The sequence below is a fragment of the Saccopteryx leptura genome, chromosome 3 (assembly GCF_036850995.1).
Source record: "Saccopteryx leptura isolate mSacLep1 chromosome 3, mSacLep1_pri_phased_curated, whole genome shotgun sequence".
NCBI classification, from domain to species: domain Eukaryota; kingdom Metazoa; phylum Chordata; class Mammalia; order Chiroptera; family Emballonuridae; genus Saccopteryx; species Saccopteryx leptura.
The window spans coordinates 366274658-366301453 of record NC_089505.1 but is presented as its reverse complement, the minus strand read 5'-3'; the positions used below and the strand labels follow the sequence as shown (position 1 = coordinate 366301453).

Genomic DNA, 26796 nt, shown 5'->3' with positions numbered 1-26796 from the left:
TTTCTGTCAGAAGCACGAAATCACCTAGCTCTTACCCCCTGCGGGAGCATGTGCTCACAGCGGGGCTAGGCAGCAGACTCTTTATTTTTGTATTTCACCCGCCACCCCTGCCCCAGTTATGGAAACATAGAAAGTTCAAGTTTCCCCTACGGTGGTGTGCGGTGGGGGAGGCAGAGGGCCTGGTTCTCCAAGGTTCTTTCTTGGGTAGGCGGGTTGGCTTTTCTGAGCCACGTGGTACCATTAGGGCAGGAGTTGGGAACCTTTTTGGCTGAGAGAGCCATGAACACCACATATTTTAAAATGTAATTCCGTGAGAGCCATACAACGACCCGTGTATGTTATGCATTATCCAATAAAAATTTGGTGTTGTCACGGAGGACAGCTGTGATTGGCTCCAGCCATCCGCAACCATGAACATGAGCAGTAGGAAATGAATGGATTGTAACACATGAGAATGTTTTATATTTTTAACGTTACTTTTTTTTTTATTAAAGATTTGTCTGCAAGCCAGACGTGGCCATCAAAAGAGCCACACCTGGCTCGCGAGCCATAGGTTCCTGACGCCTGCGTTAGAGAAAGTCGTTTTCCCTGAGCCGTTTTACGCAGGTGTTCTGTGATCCAGCTGTTTGCTCAGGGTTTTGTGTCGGCACTGAAAGACCAAATAGGCTCCTCCTTCCTGTTTCCATGTGTCTTGTGTCTGTAGGGTGGGGGAGGTCTCTAGTCTTCCCACCCCCCCTGTGTCTTACGATAGAACTGTGGGCACCCCTGCAGTGCTGACTCTGTGCCAGGGTGGATGTTCTCGTTCCACCCTCACCGTGACCCAGCGCCCAGGTAGGTGCTGTCATGGGAGTTTTATCGATGGAGAATACTGGCCCAGAGAGGTTAAGAAACTTACGTAAGGTCCCACAGGAAGTAGCAGACTGAGAATTTGAGCCCAGGCAGGATCTACATGTATAAACAGAGCGCCCTCTGCCAATTTTCTCCCCCTTATACACCTGAGAAAACAGGGGGGCTGTAACCTGCGCTGGGTGACATTTGAGGCCAGAGGGTGCTTTGTCCGGGACTTGAATCCAGTCTGAAGGTCCCTGTGCCACATTACCTCCACTGTTACCCTCCGGCCCTGACGCCAGCACGGCAGAGGAAGGGCAGGGTGTGGGGGCAAGGCCGGGTCTGGGGAGGGTTACAAGCAGTGTGCCAGTTTCCACTACAGGCAGTGAAGGCTGGGCGTCCTGTGGCCACGAGGCACGGGCAGGTGTGAACGAGCCAGTGGAAGACAGGAGGCCCCAGCCAGCCCAAAGGCAGACACAGCTCAGGGCCGGGTGAGAGAGGGAGCCCAGAGCCCAGATGGAGCGGGAGCCCAGGGCAGCGCTCACTGGTCTCGGCCTTGCAGGCCCCAGGGTCTGTCCCCCAGGCACCCCTGTAATACCAGGCTGCTGTAATACCACCCCTGCTGCGGTGTGGACGCCCCTCCCAGGCCCCCACGTGGTCACGAAGTGGGAGAAGCCCAGTCAGGACAGACCTGAGCCTGAGCCTGATCCTGAGCCTGACTCCGCCTCTTGGCCCTTGTGCAATTCGGAAAGCTCTGTCCCGCCATCACTGCACCACCGAGGATGATGAGGGGACATTCCTGCCAGGTTCTCCGGTTAGGGCAGCACCGAGAGAGGTGGCTGCTCTCACCCGGGTGTACATGACCGGCCTGCAGGAGGCCCTACCCCCCGAGGTGGTGAGATTCACTGAGATGATGTCTGCGATGTGCTTAGCGCAGCGTCCGAGGTGAGGGTCGCCTCTGGCCCCGGGGACAGTGCTCTGTAAGGAGGTGACGACCCTCCACGTGGCCGTGCAGAGCGAGTCCCTGCTGCCGTCGTTGCTCCTGAGTTTTGCATTTTTGATGAGAACGGTGACTCATTTTTATAATCTGTATCTACAGGGCCAATTTAGCAAATTAATTTTTCTTGTAATAAGGTTTCAGAATTGATTAGCTGTTGTCACTGGTGATATTCCCCTTGTTCCTTGGTTCCATCTATCAAAGGGGGAGAAAGAAAAAAGATGGGAAGACTTCAGATCCGTCTCTCCAACCCCCCTCCCCACCCGCCCTTTCAAACTTTCCAAGTGAACCTCCGTCTTGACCTTGGGTGAAGACCAGGTTCACATCAGTCTCCTCCCGGTCGTAATGGTTTTAAGTCATAGCAGGAAGTATTTGGGAATCAATTAAGGGGACTAATACTGTGCTGGAAGGGGTGAGGTGGGGGGGGAAGTGTGCTGAATTGGGGGGTGCACTTAATTTACCACGCATCAAGAAATTTTCTAAGTAAATTACTTTCAACTCAGCTCGGCCCTTCTCTTGGCCATGACAGGGACACGTCTGGGTTTAATTTAAAAAAAAAAAAAATTCTAATCTGGCACGGTCACCTTTCCTGCTGCAATTTAAGGCTTCGGTGGTTTGTGGCAGATAACAGTTGTACTTCCTGCAGGCTAAGAAGGTGCTGACGGTTCGGTATATTAACTATCACAAAACAGACAAAAGGAAGAGGCAGGTCTGTGTAGACAGAGGGAGGCCGCGTCCGCCCCCGGCCTTCCTGCTTCCCCCGGCGCTGGGCTGGGGTCCTTCGATGCTCCGTGTCTTTTCTGACGGTTCCAGATCCAGACTTGAGGGCGATGGAGAGATGTCCTAGGCAGCAGCCCTGCCTCGGGGGGGGGGGGGGGGGGGCTGGTGATGGCCAGGAAAAACTAATCAGGGGAGGGCTGGCGACAGAACTACCTTCAGTGGGTGCTTAAGGCTGCCTGCGTCCTGCCCCAGCACCTGGAGGGGATCGGAAGCACCTTCTGCAGGCCCTGGAGGGCGGTGTGCTTGGCTGACTCCCGTCCCTTGTAGGTCACAACGTGTTCGCAGTCATCATCTGTAGAGTCTGCCGGGTCCGGGGGTCTCTACAGACCTGCGGCTGGCACGCTCTGCGGAAGTGTGGACGCCTCGGGAGCAGCTGAGCCTCTGCTGTGTCTGCGGCCAGAATCCCGGGTCGGAGTCACGGGTCCAACACCACGTCCTGGCTGACCCGTCCCATCTTCTCCCGCAGCCTCAGTGTTTTCACCTCTAGAATCGAGCTTATGACAGCACCCCTCATCGAGTTGTGAGGCTAGAATAGGGTGTGTCCATTTCCTGCAGAGCTCGGGCACCCAGTCAGGTTATTATAACCCTTAGCATCCTCGTTTTTGTTGTAAAGTAACAATGTTGACGGCCTGAAAGGCAGAGGAGCCCCCAGGGGTTGAGAGGAGCTGGAGGTGACCCCCCCCCCCCAGTGCGTGATCAGGAGGGACAGAGAGGTGGCAGCCCTCCTCTGAGCACTTCCAGCCGTGTGCCCACGCTCCACACTCCTCCCCTCAGGCAACAGGGTGCTTCCAGCATCTCCACAACGGAACGTCTGCCGGCACTACTTTCGCACCGTTGAAATTGTAGGGCGTCAGCACTCTGCTAGGGACTCTGCACACTTCCCTCTGACCCTCCCGATCACCTGCAACCACCCATTTCCTGGGTGCAGAATCCTGGTTACAGAAGCAGTTTGTTTCGAGAGGAGCCCATTCCTTTGCTGGGTGTGATGCCTGCTGGTGCCGAGGCCAGGCAGGTCCGCGTCGGATCCGGGCCCACGGGAGAGAAACTGCGGAGCTGGAAAAGGGTTGGGCCCTTCTGTTTAATAAAGTCTCATAACGGAGGACAACACACAGGCAGAGAAACCAACCCTCAGACAGACAAACAGCAAGAACGGCCCTCACAGTGGCGGGCAGGGAATAATCCGTGCCCTCGCAACGCCCCATCTCTCTGGGGCGCAAGCACCCGGAGCCTTGTACAGGCCATACACACGTGGTGGCGCAGCCAGGCACTCACGTACCAATCAGGCAAAGTGACTGCAGCTGGTGGCCCCGCGAGCAAGCCTCACACAGCTGCCCCTCACTGGGGGTCAGAGCCAGCGGGTGGCGGGGCAGGCGTTTGAACTCATGCACGCTCAGCTGCGACGGCCTCCCTTTCTGCCTTTCCTCCCCACTGTGTGCTTCGCTGCATCTCAGGTACACCGGATCCCTTAGCAACTTGTAAGTGCAAGGCCGCCATGGGAATGCAGGTGGGTCCGGAGTGGGTTTTAGCTACAGAAACGGAGACACGGTGCTGTGACGACCACACGCCAGCAGGGGGAGCTAGGAGCCTCCTGGTGACCGGCGCCGCTGCCCAGGGTTGGAGCAGGAGAGCAGTGGGTGCAGAGTGGGTGGCCCTGCTCGGCTTCTCTGACAGGCTCAGGGCACCGGGCAGCCTGGGGCGGTGGCAAAAGGCAGACTTGGCACTCAGGAGAACCTGTGTTGGTGCCTGGGTTCTGTTGGCTGTGTGTCCTGGGATGCACCCCGTTCTGGTTCTGTGCCTCAGTTCTCTCTAGCTGCTGAATGGGGGCGATGAGACTCCAGTCCACGGCTGCTGTGCAGATGGAGAGGTGTGTCACCTGCCTAGTGCCCCCTCCCCCCTACTCAGCAGCTGCTCCTCCTGCGAGGAGGATGCGTGGGGCACTGCCTGGGAGCCAGGAGCCGCGGGCCCTTCCCATCTCTGTCCCCGACTGTCTGAGTCATCCCGGAGGTCTCTTCTGCTGTCTGGGCCTCGGTGTCCCTGCGCTGTGGTGAGAAGGTTGGGCCTGGGGGACCTCAGGTCCCAGCCAGCTCTCACGCCCTCCAGCCCACACCTGGTGAAGGAAGGCACCCGCGTGGTGTGGGGGAGCCCGGCCTCCGGAGGGTGCTCTGGACTGAGGCTGTGTCCCCAGCTCGTGGCTCTGCGACCTCGGGCAGTTGGTTAGCCTCTGGAGCATCAGGGCGCTTCTGTGTAAGCGGGAGGTTTTCACTCTTCTGCAGGGTGGGTGCAAGGGTTCATTGTGCCTAGAAGTTGTCATGTGGTGACCTTGGCACCCAGTGTGTCCCCAGGACTTGGCAGCCGTGAGTGCTGTTTGCTGGAGGGTGGTGCTGGAGGGTCCCCCAGGGGTTCACGGGCTGCTGCGGCTCTGCTGACGCGGCACCGGCTTCTGGTAGAGAACAGACGGACACTCTAGGCCTCGTGGGCTGTGTGGTCTCTGTCGCACCTCTTCCCCTCTCTGCTGTTGTCACCTGGAAGCAGCACAGACTGTCCCTAAGGGGCGAGTGTCCTTGTTCCCTTACAAGTTCATTCACAGAGCCGGGTGGCGGCCTGGCGTGGCTCCCAGACCGCAGTTTGCTGAGTCTGGAGCTTGACGCTGGGCCCGCCCGGCCAGGTTCGTGAGTCTGCTGAGGTGGTTGTGTTTTATTCTGATGTCCAGAAACCAAGCACTCTAACACTCAAAGTCAGCTCTGCACAGATGTCATGCCATTTTAGAGAAGCATAAGCCGGGGTCATTGGTTGAAGATTACAGCCCTGGTGGAGGCGATGCAGGGGACAGAGGGGACAGAGGGGACAGAGGGGACGGAGAGGACGGAGGGGCGGAGGGGAGGAGGAAGGGGATGGGTCTGTTACCCTCCAGTCCCCCCGCCCCGTGTGACCCTGCGGGTGCCCCTCCTCCGGGAGCCTGGGCTGCTCGCCCTGTGTCGGTGGCAGTGGGGAGGGTCTGAGTCATCCTGTTGGCCCCTTTCTGTCCTGACAGGAAAACATCCGCAGTCAGATCAGCGTCCGTGGCTCCTAATTCCTTTCATGCTGCTCCGAGGAAAATGAGACATTATTGTACAGGGGAAGAGCCTTTAATTAAATTGCTGGGAAATTAGGAGGATTGAGAGGCCGAGAGCGGAGGGTGATGTGGAGGCCAGGGCGCTCTCTGTGGATTAATTAAGACGCCGCTGTGCTCCGCTCCCCACGCCCACGCCCACGCCCACGCCCGGGACCTGGGACACTAGAGGCCTGGCCCCCAGGAACACTGGGTGGGCAGACCCGTCGGCCAGCCTCGGGGTCCGTGCCCCGCACGGCGGCCACTACCCCCGGCCGCCGGCCTCTTCTTCCACCCCGAGTGGGCCTCCTCCTGCTGACAGCTGATGGATGTTCGCAGGCAGGGCTGGGCTTAATTAAGTTGGATGATCTTTCTGGAGCTTGCAAAAGCAATTAATGTTTTCTGCCTCTGCGCGGGGTGGGGGTTCGGTCGGTTGGGCTGCACCCCCTGGAGAGGCTGAGGACTGTCCTGAGACGCAGACTCTGTGCTGCTCATCCTGGGCTGTGCTGGTGTCCCCCTCCTCCCCCTAACAGCCCCTCCTCCAGCTCCCTGCTGAGGGGAATGGGAATTCTGACAAAGGCTTTGGGACCCCATTAAAACCAGGACTATGCTCCCTGTGGCTGTGAATCTTCCTTATCCTCCAAGGCCTTCCTCCTCCAGGAAGCCTTCCTGACTCCCCCCCCCCCATGGAGCACCTTGCTGGTGGCCCCTCCGGGAGGGGCGGTGGTTCCTTCTTCTGGGTGAGAGACGCGACCTCCCCCTGCGTGGGGAGGAGACAGTGCACTGACCCTTTCCCCGTGGTGTCTAGCCCATTCACTCCAACTTCCAGAACCATGTGCCCAGTGTTCTGCCCTGAGGCCTGGGCGTGTGCAGGTGAGCCTCACGCCACCCAAACCCAGTCCCCGTCCGGTAAGGCAGGGGCTCACTGGCCGTGACAATGCCAAGTGATAGAGGGGTTCCCCAGGGTTCTGACACAGGCTCCTCGGGGTGCTGGGCACCCTGAAGCCCAGTCTTCCAGTTGTCTGGGCTCTAGCCAGACGAAGGACATGGCGTGTCCCAGGGCCTAGAGGCCAGTGAGAGCAGGGCCCGGGGGCTCGGACGGGTGCTGGAGACTCAGGAGGAAGGAAGAGGAGGAGGACGTGGGGCGGGGGGCGCACACGGACCCCGAACCCCGGGCTTAATGATGCAGCTGGCTCGCACTCCGGCCCGGAGTAAGGTGCTCCTCTCACCATGGAGGGCGAGCAGTGGTTTGTGACCCGGGGCTGGTCCTCAGACCCCACGTTGAATCGCTGGCCCTGTGGCTCCCCTCCAAGGGCCACCTGGGTTCATAGCTGAGGGGAGGGAGCTGTGTGCAGGTGGGTGTTTGGGGAGCAGCAAACACCAAGGCCGTGCTGTCCTAGGGCCACCCCGCTGCTTCCTGAGGTCACCCATTCCCACACAGATGTCCTCTCCACACTTGTCCTCATTTAACAAGTGACAACACAGTGACTGCAAGGGCTGTCATGCTCTCCTAGCTAGGGAGGGAGGTCAGGTCTGCCCCTTTCTCAGTGACACTCATACCACATCCCCCCTACATCATACATGCACACCACACGGATATACCACATACACAGACAGGCACGTACCACAGGCTGCACACACACACCCTGCATCATACATGCACACCACACGGATATACCACACAGACAGGCACGTACCACAGGCTGCACACACACCCCACACCCTGCATCATACATGCACACCACACAGATATACCACACAGACAGGCACATACCACAGGCTGCACACACACCCCCATACACACCCTGCATCATACATGCACACCACACGGATATACCACATACACAGGCACGTACCACAGGCTGCACACACACACCCTGCATCATACATGCACACCACACGGATATACCACACAGACAGGCACGTACCACAGGCTGCACACACACCCCACACCCTGCATCATACATGCACACCACACGGATATACCACACAGACAGGCACGTACCACAGGCTGCACACACACACCCTGCATCATACATGCACACCACACGGATATACCACACAGACAGGCACATACCACAGGCTGCACACACACACACCCCACACCCTGCATCATACATGCACACCACGCAGAGATATACCACATACACAGACAGGCACGTACCACAGACTACACACACACCCTGCATCATACATACACACCACGCAGAGATATACCACATATACAGGCACATACCACAGACTGCGTGCGCGCGCACACACACACACACACACACACCATACACACCCCCTACATCATACATACACATCACACAGATATACCACATACATAGACATACACATACCACAGACTGCACACACACATATACACACCACACAGATATACCACACAGACATGCACATACCACAGACTGCACACACATACACACCACACACACCCTGCATCATACATACACACCACGCAGAGATATACCACACAGACAGGCACATACCACAGACTGCACACACACCCTGCATCATACATACACACCATGCAGAGATATACCACACAGACAGGCACATACCACAGACTGCACACACACCCTGCATCATACATACACACCATGCAGAGATATAATATACCACACAGACAGGCACATACCACACAGACTGCACACACACACCCATGCACGCAGGACTTAGGGACAGCCCTGCTGATGCTGAGGACGACTCCTCACACCCGGTGGCCTGTTTAGTGACTGGCATGGCCTATTTGTCATCTTTCCCTGTGCTTAGGCACCAAGTGAAGAAGGACTCCAGGAGGCTTTGATGTGTTCCCAGCACAGACGCCTCCGATTCACGTGCTTTGAAGATTAGAACGAGCCTTCATTCTCCTGCCCCACCCTGGCTTTTGGGTGATTACAAACCTGTTCCTCTAACGGTGCTCTGCGCGGCGTGGTCAAGGGCGGGGCGGGCTCTCTGTGAGAGCTGCCGTTCGTCCCGTGTCCACCTTGTGCCAGAATGTCATCAGCAAGTCCCCTGCACGGCCACTGGCGCCGAGTGGCAGCCCGCAGAGGGGTGAGAGGGACAGTGATAACCCCATTTTATAGAAGAGGAAGGAGCGGCCCGGAGTGGCCGGGTCCGGCCTCAGGTCGGGGTAGTTGGCAGGGCCGAGGGGGAACCCGGGATCCCCAAGCCCAGGGCCTAGGTAGTGAACCCCGGCTGGTAACTCCTACAAATGGAGGGTGATCTGGAAAAGGCAGAACAGAGCAAGGAAGAAAACACAAACTTCTAGAGCAGGGGTCCCCAAACTTTTACACAGGGGGCCAGTTCACTGTCCCTCAGACCATTGGAGGGCCGGACTATAAAAAAAACTATGAACAAATCCCTATGCACACTGCACATATCTTATTTTAAAGTAAAAAAAAAAACAAAACAAAACGGGAACAAATATAACATTTAAAATAAAGAACAAGTAAATTTAAATCAACAAACTGACCAGTATTTCAATGGGAACTATGCTCCTCTCACTGACCACCAATGAAAGAGGTGCCCCTTCCGGAAGTGTGGCGGGGGCCGGATAAATGGCCTCAGGGGGCAGCATGTGGCCCGCGGGCCGTAGTTTGGGGACCCCTGCTCTAGAGAATGAAACTTTCCATTTTTGGCAGATGTAGTTCACGATGTTTATGTAAGTATGCTTTATTTTATAAAACGAGTTTGCATTGCCTACATGGTTTTGTATGCAGCTCCCCCTACCCCGCAAAAAAACGTTCTTTTGCAAAGACTGAAGCCCAAGGGACGGGGCGAGGGTCAGTGAGTAGGACGGGCGCAGCAGGGGCGCGTCTGTGAGTCAGCCGAGCAGTTGAGCCCAGAAGGGTCTGTGGTCCGTGGCAGGGTGGCCTCCCTGTACCAGGACCGAGAGGGACGCTGGCGTTTTCTCGAGGGGCAAGGACGCGGCTTGCGGGCAGAGGGCCCTGTGTGTGCTGTGAGCCTCTGCAGGGCTGTTCCCGGCACTGGCTGGCTGACGTGCCAGGCAGCCGTCTGGGGGCTGGGCGGGGTCCCCTCCCAGGGGAGGGCTGGCTGGGGCTGTGTGGACACACTGGGCATAGCGCCTGCACCTGGAGGCCCTGAGCACGCATGGGCTTTATTTCCTCATCATCCTAAGGCCCCTGTGGGGACAGTAGGAGTGACATCTCACCCACGTCTGAGATGGTGCCCGGGGGCCCAAGGTTGGCTCACCTGCCCCGTGGGTGGGAGCCTGGGCAGCAAGCAGCCCTACCTTCCAGGGAAGGGGCGCGTAGTAGGTTTGCTACAAGCAGGGGCTTCTGTCCACCCACACTGAGCCTGCCAGCAGACCTGTCACTCACCCAGAGGCCGACCCTGTGCACCCCCATAGCTACCGGCTGGCTGGGCCCCTGAATCGTGCTAACCACTGCTCTCTCCCACCACCTAGAGCAGCGCCGACGCCCTGTCCACACTCCGGAGGCCGACCCTGTGCACTTCCACAGCTACCGGCCGGCTGGGCCCCTGAATCGTGCTAACCACTGCTCTATCCCACCACCTAGAGCAGCGCCGACGCCCTGTCCACACTCCAGAGGCCGGCCCTGTGCACCTCCACAGCTACCGGCCGGCTGGGCCCCTGAATCGTGCTAACCACTGCTCTGTCCCACCACCTAGAGCAGCGCCGACGCCCTGTCCACACTCCAGAGGCCGACCCTGTGCACCTCCACAGCTACCGGCCGGCTGGGCCCCTGAATCGTGCTAACCACTGCTCTACCCCACCACCTAGAGCAGCGCCGACGCCCTGTCCACACTCCAGAGGCCGACCCTGTGCACCTCCACAGCTACCGGCCGGCTGGGCCCCTGAATCGTGCTAACCACTGCTCTACCCCACCACCTAGAGCAGCGCGACGCCCTGTCCACACTCCAGAGGCCGGCCCTGTGCACCTCCACAGCTACCGGCCGGCCGGGCCCCTGAATCGTGCTAACCACTGCTCTACCCCACCGCCTAGAGCAGCGCCGACGCCCTGTCCACACTCCAGAGGCCGGCCCTGTGCACCTCCACAGCTACCGGCCGGCCGGGCCCCTGAATCGTGCTAACCACTGATCTATCCCACCACCTAGAGCAGCGCCGACGCCCTGTCCACACTCCGGAGGCCGGCCCTGTGCTCCTCCACAGCTACCGGCCGGCTGGGCCCCTGAATCGTGCTAACCACTGCTCTATCCCACCACCTAGAGCAGCGCCGACGCCCTGTCCACACTCCGGAGGCCGGCCCTGTGCACCTCCACAGCTACCGGCCGGCTGGGCCCCTGAATCGTGCTAACCACTGCTCTACCCCACCACCTAGAGCAGCGCCGACGCCCTGTCCACACTCCAGAGGCCGGCCCTGTGCACCTCCACAGCTACCGGCCGGCTGGGCCCCTGAATCGTGCTAACCACTGCTCTACCCCACCACCTAGAGCAGCGCGACGCCCTGTCCACACTCCAGAGGCCGGCCCTGTGCACCTCCACAGCTACCGGCCGGCTGGGCCCCTGAATCGTGCTAACCACTGCTCTGTCCCACCACCTAGAGCAGTGCCGACGCCCTGTCCACACTCCAGAAATAGCTACCGGATGAAAACCGAACCCCTGGGAGGTGAATGGGGAGAGAACAGCGGCGCCCAGACAGTGGCGTGGGATTGGCTGGTCTGGCGGGTGCCGTATCCATCCCGGCCCTGGTGACACCATCAGCGGCACACCGTCGTGGCCCAGGCTCTATTTACGGTGGCTGCACTGAGGTTCCCAGGCCCTCTTCTGGGCTTCCTTGGGGGCCGCGGCCACTGCACCACTTGGAGGCAAGGCCCGAGTCAGCTGGCCCCTCCCCACATGGGGACTGCAAGGCTGTCACCATGATAATGTGTTAGGCCACTTTGAGAACTGAGGTGGGGCCACGACAGGAGAGGTGTCCTACAGCCCTTTTCAGCCAAGGAAAGGGGTTTGCTGGGACAAACGGCACCAAGAAGTCGGGTGGGAGTTAGGATGGAGGAGAGGGTCACCCCCTGTGAACCCTACCCAGTGGTTCTGAGAAGCATCTGGGACATCTCTAAAGGCTAGTCACAGGGCTGGACACTCAGGCTCACCCCGGCTAGGCAGCTGCAGGGGCAGGGGCCAGTGGGAACTGAAGCTTGTGCCCCCGAGGACCTGTCCAGCTGGCCCACATCCTCCCAGGGCCAGGGGTGAGGCTGGGGACAGGGGGAGGGAGGGGACGTCACCACACAGCAGCTGGGGTGGGTGTGGGGGGCTGGGAGGAAAGGCTGCTGGGGACTGTCGGCATCTGTCACGGGCTTGTCAGGTGCAGCGTGATGTGGGAGCCAGGCGCGGCTCGTCCCAGGCGGGGAGAGGCACGGGCGGTCCCCCAGTGGGGTTCGTGACTCGGTGCTGGGGGCTGAGAGGGGGCTGAAGCTGGCTGGCTCGCTCACCCTTTCCCTGAGGCATGAATTGTTAATGGGTGGCTGTCACATGTGCACTCACGCACACTCACGCTCACACACGCGGGGCTGAGCAGCCCCTGCTGTCACCCGCTCCTGCTCCACTCTGCACGGTGATGATAACAGAGCCCTTTGATCAGGGGAGACGTGGGCCGCTGCGGCGACCGCCATTCCACCTTCGTCTCTGCAGAAGGCACCCGGGCTCAGCCTGTGCCGGGCTCTCGCCTTCCTGGGGGCACCGACATCGCTCCCCACCTCTTCTCCGACTTTCTTCGTTTCTCCAGCCATTCTCCTCCTACCTGAAGGAAGGGTCTTGCCACCTCACGGTCCGGTGTGCCTGTACCCCGGGGCCCTTGGCTACTTCTGCTTCGTGGCTGATGCTTTGCAAAGGTTGGGACCAGCACCTACTGCTCCATGCTGGGGGCTGGGTCTACGGCGCTGCCCTCTTTTGCTGCATCATCAGGAAAATAGAAAAGAGAGACAGACTGGAGAGTCTTTCCAGCACAGTCACAGAAGAAGTGAAGAAAAGTAAAGGTGGGGATGCAGACTCTTCTGGAGGCGGATGTTCCAGAAAGTTCTCAAGCGTTTACAGCTGTTCCTTCTCATGGTAGATGAAAAGCTGCCCACGTGCAGACTCAGCCTCTCTTAGCTCCTCTCCTTCACTCTGATGCACCGGCCCCTCCCAAGAGGTAGACTGTCCAGTTACTAAGGCTGCCCGTCCCTCTGGCCCCTGGGCCTTTGCACCTGCCACTGCCTCCCCCGGGGGCTCTACTGCCCCATGGCTTCCTCTCAAAATCCCCTGCCTTGTAGTTCTCTGTCAAATCTTGTCTTCCAGTATGGTGGTTCCTCAAACAATTAAGAACAGAACTACCGGCCCTGGCTGGTTGGCTCAGTGGTAGAGCGTCGGCCTAGCGTGCGGAGGACCCGGGTTCGATTCCCGGCCAGGGCACATAGGAGAGGCGCCCATTTGCTTCTCCACCCCTCCGCCGCGCCTTCCTCTCTGTCTCTCTCTTCCCCTCCCGCAGCCAAGGCTCCATTGGAGCAAAGATGGCCCGGGCGCTAGGGATGGCTCTGTGGCCTCTGCCCCAGGCGCTAGAGTGGCTCTGGTCGCAACATGGCGACGCCCAGGATGGGCAGAGCATCGCCCCCTGGTGGGCAGAGCGTCGCCCCCTGGTGGGCGTGCCGGGTGGATCCCGGTTGGGCGCATGCGGGAGTCTGTCTGACTGTCTCTCCCTGTTTCCAGCTTCAGAAAAATGCAAAAAAAAAAAAAAAAAAAAAAAAAAAGAACAGAACTACCATATGACCCAGCAATCCCTCTACTGGGTATCTACCCAAAACACTTGAAAACATAGGTACACAAAGACACATGCACCCCCATGTTTATTGCAGCATTACTCACAGTGGCCAAGACACTGCAACAACCAAAGTGTCCCTCGATAGAGGATTGGATAAAGAAGATGTGGTACATATATACAATGGAATACTACTCAGCCATAAGAAATGATGACATACTGCCATTTACGACCACATGGATGGACCTTGAGAACATTATACTGAGTGAAATAAGTAAATCAGAAAACGCTAAGAACTGTATGATTTCACATGTAGGTGGGATATAAAACTGAGACTCATGGCCATAGACAAAAGTAAAGTAGTTACCAGGGGGAAGGGAGCGGGGGCGGGGGAGTAAAGAGGGACAAATATATGGTGATGGAAAATGATCTGACTTTGGGTGAGGGGCACACAATGTAATAATCTTCAGTTCAGATGCTCTAGAGATGTTCACCAGAAACCTGTGTGCCCTTCCTGACCGATGTCACCCCATTACAAATCTTTTTATTTTTTAAATTTACTTTTCATTATAGTTGACATACTGTTATGTTAGTTTCAGGTATATGACATAGTGATTAGACATTGATGTCCCTTATGAAGTGATCTCCCTGATGACTCTAGTATCCACCTGGTGCCACGCACAGTTATTACAGTATTACTGACTATATTCTGTACCGTTCGTCCCCGTGACTGTGTTTATAACTGGCAGTTTGTACTTCTTAACCCCTTCCTCTGTTTCACCCAGCCCCGAAACCCCCTTCTCATCTGGCAATCATCAGTTTGTTCTCTGTGAGTCCTGTCTGGGTTTTTGGTTGTTGTTGTTTCTGTTTTGTTTGTTATTATGTTTCTTAGATACCACATGCAAGTGAATCACAGTCTGTCTTTGTCTGACTTATTTCGCTCAGCACAGTGCCCTCTAGGTCCATGCATGCTGTCGCAAATGGTAAGGTTTCATTCTGCTTCATGGCCGAGTGATCCTCCGTTGTGTAAATGCACCGCTGCTTTATCCACTCGTCAGTGGTGGGCACTTAGGTTGCCTCCGTATCTTGGCCGTTGTAAATACTGCTGCAGTGACCTTCGTCCATTGGGTCCGGCCCCTGCCCCCTTTCTCCCATCTCATCTCTAACCTCTTTCTTGCTTGCTTACCAACCTGCAGCCACATTAGCCTCCTTTCTGTTTCTGGAACATTCCAAGCTCTTCTATGACCCTGGAATTTCCTCTGCCAGGAGTGCCTTCCCTACTCCTCCTCCTCTTTTTTTTTTTTTTTGGTATTTTTCTGAAGTTGGAAGCGGGGAGGCAGAGACAGACTCCCACATGCGGCTGACCAGGATCCACCCGGCACGCCCACCAGGGGGCGATGCTCTGCCCATCTGGGGCGTTGCTGTGTTGCAACCAGAGCCATTCATGCGCCTGAGGCAGAGGCCATAGAGCCGTCCTCAGTGCCTGGACCAACTTTGCTCTAATGGAGCCTTGGCTGTGGGAGGGGAAGAGAGAGACAGAGAGGAAGGAGGGGGGAGGGGTGGAGAAGCAGATGGGCACTTCTCCTGTGTGCGCTGGCCAGAATTGAACCCGGGACTTCTACACACTGGGCTGATGCTCTACCACTGAGCCAACCGGCCAGGGTCCCTCCTCCTCCTCCTCCTCCTTGCAAGACTACTTATTCTCATCCTGGGGGTCTCTGCTCAGATGTCGCCTGAGAAGCCTGCCCTGCCCACCCAGTTGAAGAGCCTCCACCACAGGCTAATCCCATTCACACCAGTCAGCTTACTTTCCTCACAGCAGGGATCACACCTGCTGTCCTCACATGTGTGGACTCCGGTGCGTGTCCTCCACTGACCTGCAAGCTCCGTGAGGGCAAGGACTCGGTGTAGTCCCCGCCACATCCATCCACAGTCCCTGGCCCCGCGTCTGGCACGAGAGCCCTTCGGTTGATGTTTGTTGAGTGAGTGAATGAGTGAGTCCCAGAACCGAGCGGGGTGAGCGAGGCTGACAGCGTACCTTCCTACCGAGGTGAGAGGAGAGGCGGAGGACACTGTGGGCGCCTCGCAGGCAGCCTGGGCCATGTCCCCCTGTCTGCCCAGAGCTGGACCCAGGACCTTACAGCAGTTCCCTAAAGCCTCCCCCAGTGAGCGTTCTCACACATTAGCACTCTTGGTTTTTTTTTTTTTAAAAAAAGCTCTTATGTGCAGGGCCTCTTATCTCTGTAGCACCTGGAAATAAATCTCCTAATTTATGGTGAGCTGACACCTCTAAGAGCCAAAATCAATGTGTGTCACCATAAATCCAGGCTGGGCCTCAGCGTCGACACACCGCCCGTGGACGGCCTGGGCTTCTGCCTCGGCCTGGCTGGCGGCTGGTGCTGGGCGGGGCGGGTACTGGCAGGCCCCCGCCCCCGTGGGCCCAGACCCGGTCTCCCTTCCCATCCCTCACACCTCTCCAAGGCCGTCTTGGCTGGAGGCAGCGCGGAGCAAAGCCTCTCCTGTGGGCCGGGCAGTCTTCACCTCGTCCTTCGAAGCCCAGCTCCGACGGCACCTGCCCTGGAAGGCTGTCCCTGAGCGGCTGCTGGGAATTAACTTCCCTGTGCTGTCCTGAGAATGTGTTGGTTTTAGAGCCGTTCTAACATCTCAGCATTCCCTTTAGCTAACGGCCCTCCTCCTCCACCTCCCATAGACCTTGGGACATCTAACCAACCCCATGGATTTCTGGGTTCAGCTTGTTCTCTTTTTATTTATTTTTATTTAAAAAAGATTTTTTTTTAAGTGAGAAGTGGGTAGCTGAAGAGAGACTCCTGCATGCTACCCAGCACGTCCCCTACTGAGCGATGCTCTGCCCATCTGGGGCTGTTGCTCCGCTGCTCAGCAATAGAGCTATTTTAGTGCCTGAAGTGAAGGCCATAGAGCCATCTTCAGCGCCCGGGGAGGAGTGGTCTGGGAACAGAAGTGTGAGAGGTAAATGAACGGTCAGCAGGTCAGTTAGGGGAGAAAACGTCCTAAATGAGGGAATGCCAGGGACAAATGACTAAGGCTTCAGGGTGGCAGGGATTGTCCAGCTGGTGTGAGACGCACTGCATCTGTCCGACCATCTGTCCGCAGAGCTGAGCATCGCGGGGGGACAGCTGATGAGGGCCACTGGTGACTGTGGTGCTGTTTGTCCAACTCTTACGTCCCTATTGCCTCTTTGGGAGAAAAATCTTACTTCTTTCTAACACAAGGAATTAAATAGTGAGGAATACGATTTTGAGTAGGGTTGTGCTTTGGAGGGTCTCAGACTGGTGTAATAACTATCAAAGCGTTTTTACCCTGGCAGAGCTGAGGACCACCTGTGAGAAGGAGGAGGGGGTGGAGCCACAGGGGATCGGCCCATCAGAATCTCCCGGGAGCTCTTACAACCTCTCCTGACCCGGCTTCACTCCAGACCCTTGACGTCAGAATCGTTACATGCTGGGCCTGCCTCAAGAGGGTTTTAACAAGTTCTGCAGGTGACGGAGTGTGCAGGCAGGACTGAGAACTCGAGGCAGGAGCAAGGCTCAGGCATGAGGCGGACCAGGCCGGCTCTGCCCCTGGGCGCCTCCTTCTGGGCTCCTGGTTCTCAGCTCCTTCTCAGAGGCTTCTCTAATAAGGCCCATCCCTGTAAACAAGGACTCCAGCTCCCTCTCTCCCCCGGGCTCAGCTTGGCCCAGTGCACGGTGTTCTGAACCTGGGTTGATTGGGACAGCCAGACATTTACACATGGTCTATGGTTACGGCTCTATTGGGGCTACAGCCTAGGGGTGGGCCGTTCCTGCGAAGCAGAAAGTATTTATACTTCTTATCAGACCCCTTACAGGAGAGGGCGGCCGGCCCTCAGCTGACAGCGCCTGGGTTTCCCAGGGCTGGAGCCGGCCCCTTACTCTCTCTCTCCTGTGCTTTCTCCGAGCAGTAACCTCCAGGGCCCTTCTGCCTGCACAAGGCCCTCACACTTCTGGGTGGCGGGATAGTGTTTGCAGATGTGACCCAAGTGCCCCCTCCCTCCCCACCACCGGCAGCATTCATGGCCTAGGCCTCAGGGGACCGAGGACAGGAAGCACAGCAGGGACCAGTCCCTGTCCAAAGCCAGGGCTTTGAGTTGAGAGAGGGCGCTTCTGAATTTTGCAGACCTGGGCCTGAACCACCTGTGTGCTGTAAAGACTGGGTGCCTAAGAACAGAGGGAGAGACGGCTCCCCCATCCTCAGACCCGATGAGGATTCTGGGGACCCGGCCTGGGAGTGAGACCCTGGCACAGTTCCTGAGAATGCCCCACGCCTCTTCCCTCCGCCTGGGCCGAGTCCTGGGCCCGGAGGGTCCTCAAAGCCCCGGACAGCGAACCCAGGAGTGCAGAGAAGCAGCATCATCCTCGCGCACAAGCTGGGAGAGCTCAGCGCACGGGGGCCTGTCGGCCCTTCCATCTCTCTGGGCCGAGTCCTGGGCCCGGAGGGTCCTCAAAGCCCCGGACAGCGAACCCAGGAGTGCAGAGAAGCGGCATCATCCTCGTGCACAAGCTAGGAGAGCTCAGCGCACGGGGGTCTGTCGGCCCTTCCGTCTCTCTGGGCCAATTGAGCTCAAGTACGAGAACAGTGATTAGGGAACTATCACCCCAAGGGACTGGTTTCCCAAACCCATTCTATTGCACTTTGTGTTGTTATGTCTAACAATTGCACGTGTAATTGTGTATACCCTAACACAGGGGTCCCCAAACTACGGCCCGCGGGCCACATGCGGCCCCCTGAGGCCATTTATCCGGCCCCCGCTGCACCTCCGATAGGGGCACCTCTTTCATTGGTGGTCAGTGAGAGGAGCACAGGATCCATCCTCATCCTGTGCTCCGGGAGTCCTGTATGTGGCGGCGCCACAAAGCGCAGCATGGCTCACGTACAGTACTACTTCCGGTGACACGGGATGCACGCATCATGGCTCCGGAAGCGCGTCATATCACCTGTTACGGCTAGCAGTGACAAATATGGAACCGGACATTGACCATCTCATTAGCCAAAAGCAGGCCCATAGTTCCCATTGAAATACTGGTCAGTTTGTTGATTTAAATTTACTTGTTCTTTATTTTAAATATTGTATTTGTTCCCATTTTTTTTTACTTTAAAATAAGATATGTGCAGTGTGCGTAGGGATTTGTTCATAGTTTTTTTTATAGTCCGGCCCTCCAACGGTCTGAGGGACAGTGAACTGGCCCCCTGTGTAAAAAGTTTGGGGACCCCTGCCCTAACAGATATGTACAGTCACTATTATTACTACCTTGTTGTGTAGATGAGGAAACTGAGCCCAGTGACCTGTTCAGGTTGCTGAAGAGTAAATGGAGGAGGCGGGATTTGAACCCTGATCATTCTGCACCAAAAACTCCGAAAATCCTCAGAGCTTCAGTGCAGAGAGAGTTTGACGTCCCAGAGAGCTCACTCTTTAAATGCTGCACCCGTCACACAGGGGAGGCGACAGCTCGTTCAGCTACCCCAGTTAGGAGCTGAACTGTCACACATGTCAGTGTGACAGGCCTCTGAGCCACCCTTCCCGAGCTGAGTCAGGAGAGAGAAGATCGACACCATTTCAGGGGGACTGGTTCCGCTCTGCCCGGTCCGGCCTGGGTTTTTCGCTGGCCTGGGCTCTGGTGGCTCTGGGGGACAGCATACTGGGCCCCACCCGTGTCAGCCGTGACGTGTGGCTGACCCCTGTGGGCTTCCACTTCAGAACACAGCGACGCAGCTCTGAGCTCTGGAGGGGGACTCGGGCCGGCTGTGGCCCAGCGGGCCTCACACGTTGGTGTGACCTTGGCTCTGGACGGCCAACAGGGAACAGGCAGCCTGGGCTCAGAAAGAACGCTGCGATTGGGACTTTTGAAACTCAGCAGAATCCCTCAGGTGATTCTCACACTGAACAAAATTTGGGAGCCCCTGTATTATAGGAACAGAAATATAGGGGAAAAATGAGTGTTACGGGTTCTTAAATTCCCGCTGGCCCCATTGCTAAACCCGTTTGGTCATAGCCTCTTTTGTGTCATTTATTTTGTTGGTTCTCCTGCTCTTTTTGGGGGAAAAAAAATTCTCCAGCTCCCCTTCCCCTGCCAGGGGTATTGGGGCCACTCTGCGCACGGTGGATCGGGCCCTGAGAGGCTACAGTGTGAACGCTGGGTCACTGGCGGGTGAATGCTGCCCCAGTGGTTGGATCCAGGCTCTTCTGACTCCCAGACCCGGGAATCCTGTCTTATAACATTATACCTGCCTGGGACTAGTCAGGTGCATCTGAGCATCCCGGGTCCTCACGTCTGACCGGGGCTCCTGCGTCCCAGCTGAGCAGGCTGTCTTACAGGGGGACGGGGCTCTTGTCGACGGGAGCCACTCTCACTTGGAGCCTGCCCAGCTTGGAGCCTGCCCAGCTGCCCAGCTACAAGGTCCGGAATGTCCCTTCCCTGTCCTGGGTCTCAGTTTCCGCTCTCCCACCGCAGCCTCCCACGTTCCCTCCGTCTTGGCTCTCGACCCCACAAAGGCACAACCCGTTTCTCCCTGAGCTATCAGACTGCGGCCGGCTTGATATCCTTCCCCGCCCTCTGGGCTCCGTCGGTGAAGGTATCCACCGGTTCCCGTCGGTACTATTTCCCGGTTCCTCGTCGGTACTATTTCCCGGTTCCTCGTCGGTACTGTTTCCCGGTTCCTCATCGGTACTGTCTCCCGGTTCCTCGTCGGTACTGTTTCCCGGTTCCTCATCGGTACTGTCTCCCGGTTCCTCGTCGGTACTGTTTCCCGGTTCCTCGTCGGTACTGTCTCCCGGTTCCTCGTCGGTACTGTCTCCCGGTTCCTCGTCGGTACTGTCTCCCGCCTCCTATGCCCTTTGGACCTCCAGCCCAGCCCCAAACAGGCTCACCGTGGCCGCGTGTCATCCCAGCCCGAGTGTGTCCGGAGTGGTCGCTCTCTTCTCCTCCGCTGCTACACGGGCAGAGTGCCTCCTGCAGACATGTCTTCTCTGTGCCCCTTGTACAGCTCTGTGTCCCCTGTGCTTCACATTACACCCGGCGAGGGGAGTGCCTGCTCTCAGCTGGTGCCCCCACCATGACTGCATTTTAGCCGGGAGCTTTAGCTCTTAGGCCCAGTGTGTGCGCTCGGCGTCAGTGGACTGCGCTGGCTTTCCCGAAGAGCGGCAGCACAGGTGTCTGCGTCTCACGGCCTCTTGCTGCTCTGTCTGTGTTGGCAGCCCTTCCGCCATTTTGAATTCTAAAGTTGTAGCTGTCACAGTGGATTTTGTCACTCACCAGTTAGGTGACCTTGGGCGTTTGTCTTGTATGCACCTCAGATAGAAAACTCACAATATCAATGTCTCCTACCGCATCCTGTCTGCTTCCCTCCCTCCCTCCCTGCCTGACCTTACACCACCTCCCGTCACGTTATACGCACCCAGCGGACACACTGGACTCCTTTACACACCTTCAGTGCACGTAACAGCATCACGCCCTCCCCCCCCAGGGCCTTTGTCCTTCCCAGAGACCTTCCCTGAGCTCACTGCTTTGATCAGGTGCTCCACTTAACTTTGTTTTTTCTTTAGGGGAGTGAGAGGAGACAGGGAGAGAGATGAGAAACATCCACTCATAGTTGCTTCACTTCAGTTGTTCATTGACTGCTTCTCATAGGTGGCTTGATATAGGGGTGGGCTCCAGCCGAGCCAGTGACCCCTTGCTCAAGCCAGCCACCTTGGGCTTCAAGCCAATGACCTTTGGGCTCAAGCCAGTGACCTTAAGCTTCAAGCCAGCGATCATGATACCATGTCAGTGATCCCACACTCAAGCCAGCAACCCTGTGCTCAAGCTGGCAAGACTTCGCTTAAGCCAGCGACCTCAGGGTTTCGAACCTATGACTCCGGTGTCCCAGGTCGATGCTCTATACTGCGCCTCTGCCGGTCGCTGCTCCGCTTAGACGCTGTCACGGGCCTCTCTCTTCACGGCACTTATTAGCAGAGCAGTGTTCATTTATCTGTGGTTGTGACTTCAGTGCCTCCTGGTTTGGGTACAGGTAAACCCCTCACTGAGCCATCTTAATTTCATAAGTACTCAACAAATATTTGTTGAAAGAAAGGTCAAAAGGAAGGAAGGAAGGAAGGTAGGCAGGATGCAAGGAAGGAAGGAGGGAGGGAGGGAAGGAGGGAAGGAGGGAGGGAGGGAAGGAGGGAAGGAGGGAGGGAGGGAGGGAGGGAGGGAGGGAGGGAGGAAGGAGGGAAGGAGGGAGGGAGGGAGGGAGGGAGGAAGGAGGGAAGGAGGGAGGGAGGGAGGGAGGGAGGAAGGAGGGAAGGAGGGAGGGAGGGGTACCAGTCTCTCAGCTGACCCAGGGTTGAACTGGAACGGACAAGGGGTCTTCAGCCTCCAGATGGCTGCTCTTTCCCCTGGACGGCACTTGCCTCCTGTATCCCAGCTCCATGGGTCCCTGGCCTGGCGCTCCCCGCTGTCCTTCCTTCAGTACCCACCTCCTCCACAGGAGGGCGCCTCCGATCCCATTTCCCTTTTCATCATGTTTTTGCTGCACATGATGCCTGATCTAATCATTTTCATCAAGAAATTAATTGTATGACTTCCCCCAGGCAGTTTTGACAAAAAGGGTACAATTTTTTTCTGAACATCAAATAAGCGAAGAAAGGCTTGAACGGGCCCCTGTGCCTGGGGAAGTGATTTCCCCACTCCACATCCAGACGCACAGCCTTGATATTTCTGTTTAGTTCCTAACCCTGCGGACCTCAGGGAGCGCGGGCTCGGCGGCTACTTGGGTTATTATTGCACATGGAGACAGTGACTTGACGGCCCCGTTCTGCCAAAGCCTCACCAGCTAGTCATTCTCTAATTCGCTCAGCTGCATGCAGAAGGCAGCTGGGGTTGGCGGTGAGCCCTCTCCCACCCTCTGCCTTGGAGACGGGTATTCTACAAAGACTTCGGCATTGCCCCGGCTTGGAGTCCGGAGTCGGCTGCCTACCAGCACGGTGACCGCCAGCAGGTTACTTAACTCTTCGAAGCCCAGTTTCCTCATCTGTACAGTGGGGGCAAACAAAGTCTGCCTTGGGAGTGGTTGTGATGATTCCATGGGTACTTCTGGGGACTGGCTGGGTTCCCACCCTCAGATCCTAACTCAGTGTGATGGGAGTAGGAGGGGGGTCCTTGGGGGTCGATGAGCTCATGAGGACTGAACCCTCAGGAAGGGGATTAGCGCTTTTATCAAAGGGACCGCGCGAGGCCACAGCGAGAAGACGGCCGTCTGTGAGCCAGGGCAGGGGGGTCCTCGCCAGCCACAGTGTCGGCCCCTGGAACTGGGGCTTCCAGCCGCCAGACTGAGAATTCCATTTCTGTGATCCGTAACTCAGGGTCTGACTTTTTGCCGCAGCTGCGAGGGTGGGGCGTACCTGGCCCAGAGAATGGGCTGCGTGCATTTTCTCTACGTCATTATCGCAGAGGGTGTGATAGGTCGCAGGGGATCTTGTCACTCACCAGCGAGGGGACCTTGGGCATTGGACTTGTATGCCTCTCAGATTCCTCATCTGACGTAACACGTGCTTAATGATTTGAGTTGTGTCTAATGCGGTAAGTTGGGGTGGGGCGATCGGCTCGGGGAGCAGTGGTGACCCTGCTCTGGAGCGTGAGCCTGCCTCTTGTCAGCGGTTGTTTATGTAGATAGCTGATCGTTTTGGCTCATCACAGAAAAGCGCTGGCTTTCCAAAGCCCTTTGAATGACATCCCCGAGGCCATAAAATTATGCATTCTATTGTAATTTGACTCGAGGAACCTCTCCTGATTGCCCGGGTGTCCCAGACACATTTGTTTGTGTGCTTCATAGTCCTTGACACAAAAATCAGTAAGTGGCCCCTGGAGTATTAAGTAGGGATCAGATGTGGAGAAGTCACAATTCCACTTCATAGAGGACTTCAAAGTGTCCCCGGAGAAGCTGCAGGCAGGGGACACCTGCCACGGCGTGAACTCTAGAAGGTCATTAGGTGTCCCTGCCTTAGCGCGGCCGTTTGCTCCAGGAACGTTAGCGCCCCCTGGCTGCCCGTGGCAGAGTTCAGTAAGGCGCGGCCGTTTGCTCCAGGAACGTTAGCGCCCCCTGGCTGCCCGTGGCAGAGTTCCGGTCGAGGGCCAGCCCCTCACATTGGGCTGACCGTCCCTCCCTCCACCCTTCGGTCATTTCTCAGAGTTACCACGGTGTCTCCCAGGTCCTTGGGGACAGTTCTTACAGGTCACTCTGCTTCAGCCCTTGCAGATACGAGCCACTGGCTTGCTTGCATGGCAGAGCCCACGGTGAAAATATGGGAGTTTCTGCCACAGGCAGGTGTTGGGTGCCCTCCAGATGCCTGTATGGTACCGCGTGGCCAGAGCCACACGGTGTCTGGGTCATTTCTTCTGGGCTGGGCTGGTCGTCTCACACGTCAGCAGTTAGCTGGTGGACGGTGGCTGGGTGGTTTACTGCATTTTCCTATTTAATTCTCACACTTTCACATCAATCCTAGCAAGTGGATTTATTTTATTATTAATCCTGTTCACAAGTAAGGAAATGAAAGTCTACAGAGGCTCAGTAGCTTGTCACCACGCCTCACTTGGGATTCCAGGCTCTTTCCGATGCCAGGCTCCTGGCTTCTTCTGTATCACGCCCACCGGTTCAGCCAGATACATTCAGCCTCCCCCTAGGACACCAGAGGGGTCTCCATGCCAAGGTTTGGAGAGATTGCCAGACCCCAGGGCACGGGCTCCTGTGGCCAGCTGTGCGTTATAACCTCCGCCTCCCGCTGGACACCGGGTAGCCCTCTTAATTGGCCTCCGTCGGAAGGCACGGCGAAAGTGACCCTGCCTGAGTCCACTGTTATGGAAACACGGGTCCGAGGCCGGGTCCTGACAGTCACGGTCTGCGCACCAAGGTTGGGGCAGCGGAATTTTCCATGGTTTGGGGTTGGCAGCAAAAGCATGAGACGGCAGACCCGGGCTCCTTCCGTAAATAGTGCTTTTTCTTCTGTCTCTGCTTCTCCGGGGGAAAGAATGGTCAGGCTGACCCAGACGCGGGACTCTTCAGCACTGTCTCAACAGACCGAGAGGACATTTCAATCTCGCCTTGGGAAGGTTACCTCCGGGCCTGGAGGCATCCAGCTTTGTTAGCGGATGAACTCACCGGCTGGGTGATTCATTTCACAAGGAGGGCCTGGGGCCCTGAGCCTGCTATGGTGGTGGGCGTGGGGGTGGGGACAGAGACGGACGAAGCAATGTTATCGTCCTGTTCCTGGTTGTGTTTCTGGATCAGGCTGTTTTAAAGAAGGATTTTCGCCCAGCTCTCCCTGCTGCTGAGGCTGCCCAGAGCCAACGGCAAGGAGGACCCGAAGGCAGATGGCTTCCATGGCGGTTCCGAGGTTCCGCTACCTCACGTCTGTGTTTTGCGACTACACCAGAACCCTTCCCGTTTTTCTCCCCCCCCCCTTTTTTTTTCTAAATGTATTCTCCTCAGGGAAACATAGCACTACTGAGTGTCTGTTACATCCCATGGGGAACGGCAATCTTAGATCACAGCGTTAAGAGCTCCTGGTTTGGGTCCCATAAGCTCTCTTTGAAATGACCTAGCCCTTCTCGTTTTTAGATTGAAAAAAAAAGGGGGAACCGGCGATTTCATTTGGGAGAACAGCAGCAACTGTTATCACTAATTCACCCCTCCCCCATCCGTCCGGCTTCGGCTGATTTACTGAGCAGGTGCGATGGCCCGGGGGGACGCTGGGTGACGGACACAGGGACGGACAGAAGGAACTCTGCGGCCCGGTGGGGCTCGTGTTGTCCTGGGGGACAAAGGTGGGTCCGAGCCTCCGTCACAGGAGCTGGGCGGGGCTCACACAGCATTGTGGGAGCGCAGAGGAGGAGGCACCTCGGAGGGCAGACCCGTCAGCTGAGCTCTGATGGGAGGACCGGTGGGTCCGGGCGGTTAGGGCAGCTGAGGCTGGGGAACGGCAGGTGCCCGGATGTGGAGCTCGGGGAGAGGGTGCTAGGTTCGGGAACCAACTGCAGCGGAGCTCCATCGGGCGGTTAGGGCAGCTGAGGCTGGGGAACGGCAGGACGTGGAGCTTGGGGAGAGGGTGCTAGGTTCGGGAACCAACTGCAGCCGAGCTCCATCTGCCTGGAGCGGAGCCCCGGGTGGGGAGCGGAGGTGGCGAAGGGCCGTGTTTCCCTTCTGGAAAGGAAGACAAGGTAAAGGGTCTTAACCAGAGAAGGCTCGTAGCTGGCGGTGTGTTGTAGGAAAGGCACCCTGGCGACATTACCCTGGTGACAGCAGGGAGACGGGGTCGCAGGCGACTGTGTGGGGCGAGCCAGACGGAGGCAGAGGAGTGCGGGGGAGGTCTGTGTGGCAGGACGGGGGGAGGTCCTCGCTGTTGGGCCCGTTCTCTCTGACAGGTGGCACTTGGAGAGCATGCCCCTCAGGCCTGGGACAGTCTGTCTTCAGCTTTCCTCTGAGGGGGACAGTCTTGTTACTTCAGCCTTGGGCACCGGGTGCCCTGGGAAGGCGGGGGCAGGTGTGTCAGCACTTGGGGGGGTGCTCCCATACAGGGGGCTTGGGGTGACTTTTGAGGGATGAGTAGGCCTTGGGGTGATGGACTATGAGCTAGGAGGGGACCGCCATATGCATAATGGAAGGGAGATGAACGAGTGCACGGCTCACGTTGAAGTTATACATATTTTTTCTTTCAAATGGGACCCCCTTGATTAAGCCATGTTTGACTGATTGAAGTCATTAGTGCCCAGCACTGGTTCATGGTGGTCAAGTGCTAAACTGTGTGGTGACGCCCAAAGTCACGTTCCTCTGAGGCTGTCCCTCGGAGCGTCGTTCTACAGGATGTGAGTGTGTTCAAGGGTCCTTGTCAGGTACGTCTGGGGGAACGTTGGGACTCAAATACATGGCCAGTGACAGTGAAACCCATGCACTGAATTACTGCACCATAAAGGTTTGAGTGGGTAAGAGGGAGCCTTTGCCAGAGGGGAGGCCCGGCTACCCTCGGCCCTGCCGTGTGCAGAGGTAGCTACTCCATGTTGGTGTTTCCTCTAGGTGTGTACAGGTTGACATCACAGCAGCAGAACCATTGAACAGCGTGTTTTTTCTCTCTCCAGGTCAGGATTGGCAAACCCTTGAGGGAAGGGACAGGTATCTCTGACCATTTGTAAGACCTGGCGTGTCCCTGGACATAGCATGGTCCTGTCAATCAACTTCCTACTTACTGAGATCCCTTGAACACTGTGTATGGCCCTTGTCGACGACCGTTCAACCCTAGGGCCATCCCCACAGCTGACACAGTTTCCCCGGGTCGGGTCCTG

At 57.1% G+C, this 26796-nt stretch overlaps 2 non-coding genes across 2 annotated transcripts; one reads left to right on the top strand and one right to left on the bottom strand.

Annotated features, from left to right (window-relative positions):
- The first annotated feature begins 13013 nt into the window (after positions 1 to 13013).
- Positions 13014 to 13089, top strand: TRNAA-AGC (transfer RNA alanine (anticodon AGC)). The gene has a single exon. It is a non-coding gene; the product is annotated as a tRNA-Ala (tRNA).
- Positions 13090 to 24933: 11844 nt separating this feature from the next.
- Positions 24934 to 25060, bottom strand: LOC136401576 (small nucleolar RNA SNORA25). The gene has a single exon (XR_010750601.1). It is a non-coding gene; the product is annotated as a small nucleolar RNA SNORA25 (small nucleolar RNA).
- Positions 25061 to 26796: the final 1736 nt, after the last annotated feature.